Below are 8,762 nucleotides of genomic sequence, written 5' to 3'. Positions count from 1 at the left end.
GGCTGAGTCTCTCAGACTTCCACCTGATAGACTGGCACTGACAGACGTGCACCCCAGGATGCACACGGGCCCCTCTGCTCCCTCAGGAACAGGGCCAGTGACCGCAATGGGAGCACAAGGTGATTCCACTGTGTGTTGTGGAGGGGGTGGGGCTCAGCAAGGGAACCGAGATCTATGGCTTTTGAAGCTGTGTTTTCTCACTTCAGCACTCACCCATCGAATGCAGCTCTTCTACGGTTTTCTGTAGTTTTGCGGAAGGTTACTGTCTTTTAGATTCCTCTGCTGCCTTTCCCCAGGGGCTTTTAACAATGGGTGCCTCAGAGCTGGCCGTCAGGAATGTGAAATAGCTGATCAAAGCTAGAGACCTGGGATCAGATACACATCCCTGGAGTTTGGAGGACTAGCCCTTTATGTCCCACCTTGGCACCAGTAAGCCGAGTCAGGAGCAGGAGCTCCAGTCCCCACTGCTGCTGGGATGAGGCTGGGGAAGGGGAGTGTAGCTGTTGCACACAGGGTGGAACTCACCACTATTTCTCACAATTTACCAGCCTCTTTGTCCTGCTCCTCCTCGGAGGCTGCACAGTGTTCCACTAGACCCTGGAGTTTCAAGGTGGTTGGTCAGACAGTTCCTGCCACTTCAGTAGTTGTTTCAGTAGCCGGACTGATTCCTGAAGCTCCTACTCTGCCATCTTCCTACAGTCCTCTGTATATGTACTTTTTGAAACCTACTTTTTTCTGTGGTGTCGTATCTTGTAATATGTTGTGTCAGCTGTATGCATAATTAAATTTATTATTACTTTTACTGATGTATGCAATGCTTAAATTGGTTATTTACTTTAAGAAATATTTTAAAACAGATTACTTTAAACTCAAAATGATTCTGTTATTATTTAGAGTTTGCTGTGAGACATCCTTACAAATGGGACCAGCCTTGTATCTTTTGAAATAACTGAATACTCCTGGAAAGAATACAAGCAAGTCCTGCCTTATATTAAATTCCACTTTCTAGTAATTAGAGTTAAGAGAAGCTTTCACTATATTTCTTGCTTTTAACAGAATGTAGGGGTTTGACTTATTACTCTCTTGGGTTCCAACTCTAAAATTTGCTTATTTATATCATTTCTCCTGCATAATAACAAATAGGAAGGATTAAAAGTTTGGCCCTAAAGACCTAGCTGGCATGTTTTGTGATGGTACTACAGCTTTAAAAAACATTTGTAAGTTTATGTATTGAGTAGGTGAAGCAGTCCTCTGATAGAAAATTCAAATGACCCCAAAGAATATAAAATGAAAAGTTTCCTCCTACCCTTGTGTCCTAGTCACCCAGTTCCCTTTAGTGTATCATTGTAGAGAGCTGTGCGTATGTATGCAGTAGGCACTTGCGTGAAATACATTGTCTTTTCCTTTTTAGAATACACATTTGTAACATACAGTGCATGCTGTTCAAAACATTGCTTTTTTCACTTAATCTGATCAGGAGTATATACTGTATTCCATTGATTTTAAGTGCACATTTTTTTTCCTCACCTTATACCAACTCTGAAATTAAATATTAAATCCATCTAGAATCAATTTTGGATCAACGAGTTAGGTATAAATCCAACCTTTTCCCTACCTGGCAACCCAGTCGTTCCAGTGCCATATATTGAATCTCCATGCAGAATTATTCTTGCACATATTTGTAACTATTTCTTGTTTTTCCTATTATTTAAAAAATTATTTAAAAATTATACAGGTGTTACACATGAATCCAACCACATAGTAAAAAACTTCAGTCAATACTGAAGTGTACAGAATAAAAAAAGGGCCCTTTGCTCCCTTTGCTTTCCTTCCTGTCATTTTAACAAATCACTGTGTGTTCCTTTTACATCTTTTTTCTATTAGTTCTGTATGGATGCATATATATAACATCACTCATGTAGTTTAGGGGGATATATATAAATATGTATACATGTATGCATGTATATTATTCCATCACATTATATGCAAATTACTTTTTTCCCAGAATTGTCTTGGAGTTCTAAGATAGTCCATCCTCCTCTACCTCGTAATTCTTTTTCCCCTCTGCATGGATTTCGTGGTATGGAGGTATACTTTCTCTAACCACTCCTCGGTTAGTGGACGTCTAGGTTGTTTCCAGGCTTTTCCTCATCCTGTCAAGTTGGGGTAGCTTACATTTATGAAGTGTGTAGCATTGCTTCTCTTTACATTGTGATTTGCTTCTCTTTAATTTGGAATAAAGTTAATCATATTCATTCTTACGATTAACAGTGTTGTGTAGTTCATGAGAAAGAAAATCTGGGCAGCATTCAGTAACATGTTATTAATATTTTGTGGTGACCTTATCTTTCTAGATAAAACATGATGCCTGGGCCCTCCTTCTCAGTACACGTTGACTAATTTTGAGAGATCTGAAAAATCATGTAAGATACAGTCTTTTTGCATCTGTTCTGGGTTTTAAATCACTGAAGATTTTCCTTCTTTCTTTCTTTTTTCCTTTCTGGCCAAACTACAAATAGATGCAATATGTTTTTATTTTCAGAATGTTGTATGTCCCGTTTGATCTCTTTGAATGGAATGCAAATAGGGTAAGTAGGGTGTTGTCCCTCATTCAATTCTGGAAAAGTCTGTGTAGCTACTGGGTTGGAGAATCATGTTTTTAAACACCAGTCAAACCCTGCTCTATACCCAAATGTTCGGCATGTAAGATGGGAGTAATTCTCCCATCAGTTGTGAGGGTTCCTTAAAAGTGTCTTTTACATTTTCAAAACAACCCTTTCTCTCAGGTTGTTGGTAGAGTCAAGTGGATATGTCTGCTATGCAGTGCACACTTTTGCCCACATACTAGGGAGGAGTGCCTTTATATGTATATATAAAATTCATTGTTGCCAGTAATATAAGCTATCTTGTCTGCATTTCAATTTTCCTAATTACCCCCTATTCCCATGAAAATTTAATACCACAGATATATACGTACTGTATTGTGGCCCTCTGAAAGTGCCACTAACCATTTAAGGCCTTTTTTCACCCTAAGAACCAATTTTTGCCTCCTTGGGGGTACTATTACCCCATTGAGAGTGCTTGCCTTAGACTGTTAATGTTGTTTAATTCTTTAAAAATATATACATTCAGGAAAGAAATCTTTTTTTTTAGGATGGGGTGGGTTATCTTTTTTCCCCCTTTTTATGTATTTATTTATGTATTTATTTATTTTAAATGAATATTTATTTATTTTAATTGAATTTAGTTTTATTGAAATATACTCACATACCATACAGTCATCCATGGTATGCAATCAACTGTTCACAGTACGATCATATAGTTATGCATTCATCACCACAATCTATTCGTGAACATTTTCCTTACATCAGAAAGAATCAGAATAAGAGTAAAAAATAAAAGTAAAAAAGAACACTCAAACCATCCCCCATCCCACCCTATTTTTCATTTAGTTTTTCTCCCCATTTTTCTGCTGCTCCACCCATACACTACATAAAGGGATTGTGATCTAGAAGGTTTTCACAATCACACTCACCCCTTGTCATCTGCATTCTTATACAGTCATCTTCAGGAGTCCAGACTGCTGGGTTGGAGTTTGATAGTTTCAGATATTTACTTCCAGCTATTCCAATACATTAAAACCTAAGAGATGTTCTCTATATAGTGCAAAAGAATGTCCACCAGAGTGACTTCTCGACTCCATATGAAATCTCTCAGCCACTGAAACTATTTCATTTCATTTCACTTCCCCTTTTGGTCAAGATGTTCTCAATCCCACAATGCCAGGTCCAGATTCATCCCCGGGAGTCATATCCTGCATTGCTAGTGAGATTTACACCCCTGGGAGTTGGGTCCCACATAGGGGGGAGGGCAGTGAGTTCACCTGCTGAACTGGCTCAGAGAGAGAGGGAGAGAGAGCCACATCTGAGCAAAAAAGAGGTACTCAGGGGGTGTCCCTTAGGCACAATTATATGCACATTTAGCCTCTCCTTTGCAGTAACAAGCTTCCTAAGGGCAAGTCCCATGATAGAGGGCTCGGCACATGAAACCTCCAGTCCCAGTGTTTGTGACAACATCAACACCAGTCCAGGTGAGGAAATCCAACACTTCTACACCTTCCCCCAGCTCCTCGGGGTGGGGGGTGGAGGGACTGTAAATAGATTTTTTATTCTGTGCCCAAATTACTTTGGGATGTGTCACTATTTCACTCTAACCTCTACTAACCTACCGTATCTCACTTCCTATTCAAAGTTCCATGTAATTGTGGTGTTTGAACAAACCAACTGTAGAGTAATACTGTTTAGAAAATATAGATCCTGCACCAAATAGACATCTCTTCCCTGGGTCTCACGAGGAAGTTGAAGTTTTAAAACACAGCCAGTTTCGACCTTTACCCTTTGGCCCCATTTGCCCTAGTCTTAACCAGATCTGCTTTATTCGTATCACTAATTGAAGTTTGGGCGTTTTTTCACCTTTGTTTTGTTTTTTTTTTTACCAGTTGCTGAATACACTGATACTGGCATTCAAAACTGCTAAGGTCTAGCTCTGAGTTTCAGGTGTCTCAGAGATACCCGTCGTTCCAGAGACCCATCAGGTCATAAACTAATGGATCAGCATCTCAAAGTTTAGGGGTAGCCATTACAGTTGAGGAATGGAGTTGACTGCTGTAAGAGCTTACACTCTAGGGACCGTTACAATAATCATTTGGGGTGGGTTATCTTTAAGTCATGTTTATAAATTATTTAATCTTAATATAATTTTTACTGCCATATTATGAGGCAAATTTGGATAAACCCTTAGACCTGTTACATGCCAGTCATGTATAATAATTTTTAAAATTAGATTTACAAAAAAGGGAAAATATCTCAGTATTTTCTTTTAAAAATTTTGTGTTTGTGTATGGATGAAGAACAATTATAAAGAAAAACCATCCCACAATACTCCTTAACATTGTTTTGATTTATCTGTTTTATTTTTGTTTTCTGTCAAAGTTAATATTGTATGTATAAAGTTTTCATATAAATATTTTTTAAAACTACACCCACTATGAAATTAAAGGTAGTCAAACTTTTAAACCTTTAATGATCTTCCACACAGCAAAATGCCATCACAGTATTATTTAATTTTTCTTTAATTATTTTCATTATTAAGTACTTGATAGGTATAAAACACTGTGTAAAATGTGATAAAGCAGGAATTTCTGACAAGTCTTACAAGTCTTGTTTCCTGTTGAATGCATCCTAGGAATGCTGCACGACCATTCCTCTTTCCAGATTGTGTTCGGTGAAGAACAGGCAGCTGGCATTGGGGAAAGGGAAGGGCTGTATATTACAGTCTTTATTCACAGTCAAAACATATTTCCAGTCAAGCTTAACTTTGCTGTCTTATTGCTATGCCATGACTGCATGCATGAGAATGAATCTAATATTAATGTTTTGGGGCTTTATAAATAATAGTCAGTGATCAGGAAGAAAATACCTTTAAGAAGGTGTCTTCACACATTTAGATTCATTGGGGTATGAAGTCTCTCTTAAAGAATGAATAGAATACTAAGGTTTGCCATAATATATTCTCAGGTTATTATAAAGAAATATTGACTAGCTATCATTGTATGTATTTCCACAGATACCTGTTTTCACATCTGCGTACCTGTTGTTCAGTATATAAAATCAGAAATTATCCATCTAAGAAAAATAGTTTCTAATTTAGCATTAAGTTTATTTCTCAACTTTGACATTTTCAGGTGTCAGCATTAAATAGGTATCATAATAGTTACGGTCCAAGCTGGGACATGAATAAGAATAATATGAGTGTTGGATTATATGAATAATAGAATACTATGTAAATAATATATAGTAATATTATCTGTGTAACAGATATGAATATGATACGAAAATTGGGGCAAGAAGTCTAGAATGGGACTGTTCCCAGCAACCCGGGTGCTGTGGTCACCCTGATTTAAAGCCATAGGTTCACATGTTTTTGTTTATTTAAGTGTACCCCAAATTTGGGCTTGTATCTTAAGTACATGTAATTGAGGGATCTATATGAACTAATATTGATATTGGTATGAGATTTTTTTCCCATATAGAACCTTCAAGTTTGGCATAATTGTACACTTTTATAGAAGTTAAATAAAGATTGTACTTCACTGGAAGTGCAATGCATGACTTAATTCTAATGTTACAACCACCATGAAAGGTTGCTTGTTTGGCATAAAAGAAACTAACCAACATGTTGAAAAGATTAATAAGCCATATATTTTTAGAGCTAATGGTTCCTATAATTTATGTTTTCTGCCATGTTACTTTCCTCTAACTTACTAAGTTATAGAAAGTAAAATTTAAAGGTGTTCCAATCATTGGAATTTTTTCTCTGCTATGTTCCTAGGAAATCTAAGCTCAATAACAAAAAAATACTTTAAATATTTATCTTCACGTTGATGTCTTATTTTTAAAATATCTCCAGTGAGGAGGAATTTAATGCCATGCCAGGTTAACTTTTCTCAGACTTCTCTTTAGTTTCCAACCCTGCCTCCTCAAACAATTACCATATCTCATTGATTCTGCAACGTATGTATTTTTTCACCTAACATCTCTGAACTCAGATGCTTCTTTCATTTGTTGGATTTTAAATTTGGTAAATACGATAATTGAATGATCCAATAAATGAATATAGGAAAAAGCTGGCATGGATCTTTTAATGCTTACTCTGGAATTTTTAAATGTTATTTTGTATCATTTAGCTTTTCACTGGACTTCTTTTGGCACAATCTGATAGTAGGGCTTAGGTTATTTAGCTTTCCAGACCATGTGACCCTATCCTAATTGTTGTTTTTTGCTTTATTTGATGATTTCTTTCAAAAAGTCCTGTGATTTGGTTTATGCTGCTAATTTGCTCACTTCCCTTACTGATGTTTACCACAAAGTAATAGAGGAAGAGTCCTTACAAGGCTGGCCAGAGTTCACTAACCAAAGCATGTGTTCCATTGGAAAGACCTAAAATTTGTGGTTTCCTTTTTACAGTGATATGTAGGCAACCACGTGGGTCTAAACAATGGAAAGTAGAACTTAGTAATAGGTTTATTTCTAATGTGATCATGAAGAAAATGCTGTAAACTGGGTATTCAGAATATTTTGAATTATGACTTTCATGATTTCTCTAATCTTTATAGAGCACTGTGGATTTTTTTATCTTCATTTTATTGAGATATATTCACATACCACGCAGTCATACAAAACAAATCCTACATTCGATTGTTCGCAGTACCGTTACATAGTTGTACATTCATCACCTAAATCAATCCCTGACACCTTCATTAGCACACACACAAAAATAACAAGAATAATAATTAAAGTGAAAAAAAGCAATTGAAGTAAAAAAGAACACTGGGTACCTTTGTCTGTTTGTTTGTTTGTTTCCTTCCCCCATTTTTCTACTCATCCATCCATAAACTAGACAAAGTGGAGTGTGGTCCTTATGCTTTTCCCAATCCCATTGTCACCCCTCATAAGCTACATTTTTATACAATTGTTGTCAAGATTCAAGGCTACTGGTTGTAGTTTGATTGTTTCAGGTATTTACTGCTAGCTATTCCAATTCATTAGAACCTAAAAAGGGTTATCTATATTGTGCATAAGAGTGTCCACCAGAGTGACCTCTCGGCTCCTTTTGGAATCTCTCTGCCACTGAAGCTTATTTCATTTCCTTTCACATCCCCCTTTTGGTCAAGAAGATGTTGTCCGTCCCACGATGCCGGGTCTACATTCCTCCCTGGGAGTCATATTCCACGTTGCCAGGGAGATTCACTCCCCTGGGGAGCACTGTGTATTGAATACATGGGGAAGAAAGGGAAGAAAACAAATTTATAAAGCTAAATAAATATGGTGGCATTTTTAACAGCATAGGAGAGAATGGTAGACCTAAAGATAATGGTGGTTTGTTTTCCAAGAGCAGCAGCATTTTGAGAATTGCTTTTGCTATTGGGTATCTTTCTAAATCATGCTGTTGACTTAGTGAATTTTCCAACAAAATGACACTGTAGTATGTTAGTCTTGGAGGGAATTTTAATGAATTGTCAGCTGGCCGTTTAAACACAGATAAGTTTTTACATTTTGTTTTCAAAATGAGTATGGTAGTATGATTTGGCAGAAATCACTGGCCCCTTTTAACTCCTGGCAATGACTCTGTAGATGGAAAACCCTAATCATACACCACCCAAAATTTAGCCAGTTTTCTTTGAACTTGTTTTCTAAAATCACATTTTAATGTAATCCATAGAGCTAGTAGCTTGAAACTTTTTGGTTCGTAAGTTGTAAGTGTTACATAGAGATCTTTTCAAATTAATACAGTTTTAAAAGGCTGCTTTTCAGGATGGTCTTTGTTTCTACCAGAACTTTAAAAGTGATATGCGGTGTATTATAATTTATAATAATAGAATTAATGATTTTTAAAAAGGCAACAAAAAGCATTCTATTTATTCTTTCTTTAGTGCCAAAATAGTGGTTCATCTTCACCCAGCACCTCCTGACAAAGAACCAGGTGCATACCAAAGTAGTGAGAATTCCTATATCAAACTCTCCTTCAAAGAACATGGCCGGATTGAGGTAAGTTTCTTTATGAAGAAAATTGGACTTAGGAATATGTGTATTTTTTTGTTGTTGTTTCTTAATGTGATAGAAGACAATATTGTGCAGTGTACAAGGTTTTGCCCTATATATTTTTTTTTACTTAGAGATTTCTTGCGGTTACAGGAACAGTCA

At 36.6% G+C, this 8,762-nt stretch overlaps 1 long non-coding RNA gene across 1 annotated transcript; it reads left to right on the top strand.

The window, feature by feature from the left end:
• Positions 1 to 2,352: 2,352 nt before the first annotated feature.
• On the top strand, positions 2,353 to 8,706 carry LOC119535994. The gene is made up of 4 exons (XR_005217332.1): positions 2,353 to 2,423; positions 2,543 to 2,588; positions 3,998 to 4,090; positions 8,492 to 8,706. It is a non-coding gene; the product is annotated as an uncharacterized LOC119535994 (long non-coding RNA).
• Positions 8,707 to 8,762: the final 56 nt, after the last annotated feature.

The sequence above is a fragment of the Choloepus didactylus genome, chromosome 6 (genome assembly GCF_015220235.1).
Source record: "Choloepus didactylus isolate mChoDid1 chromosome 6, mChoDid1.pri, whole genome shotgun sequence".
NCBI classification, from domain to species: Eukaryota; Metazoa; Chordata; class Mammalia; order Pilosa; family Megalonychidae; genus Choloepus; species Choloepus didactylus.
The sequence above is the reverse complement of the archived record's forward strand: the minus strand, read 5'-3'. Positions and strand labels throughout refer to the sequence as shown.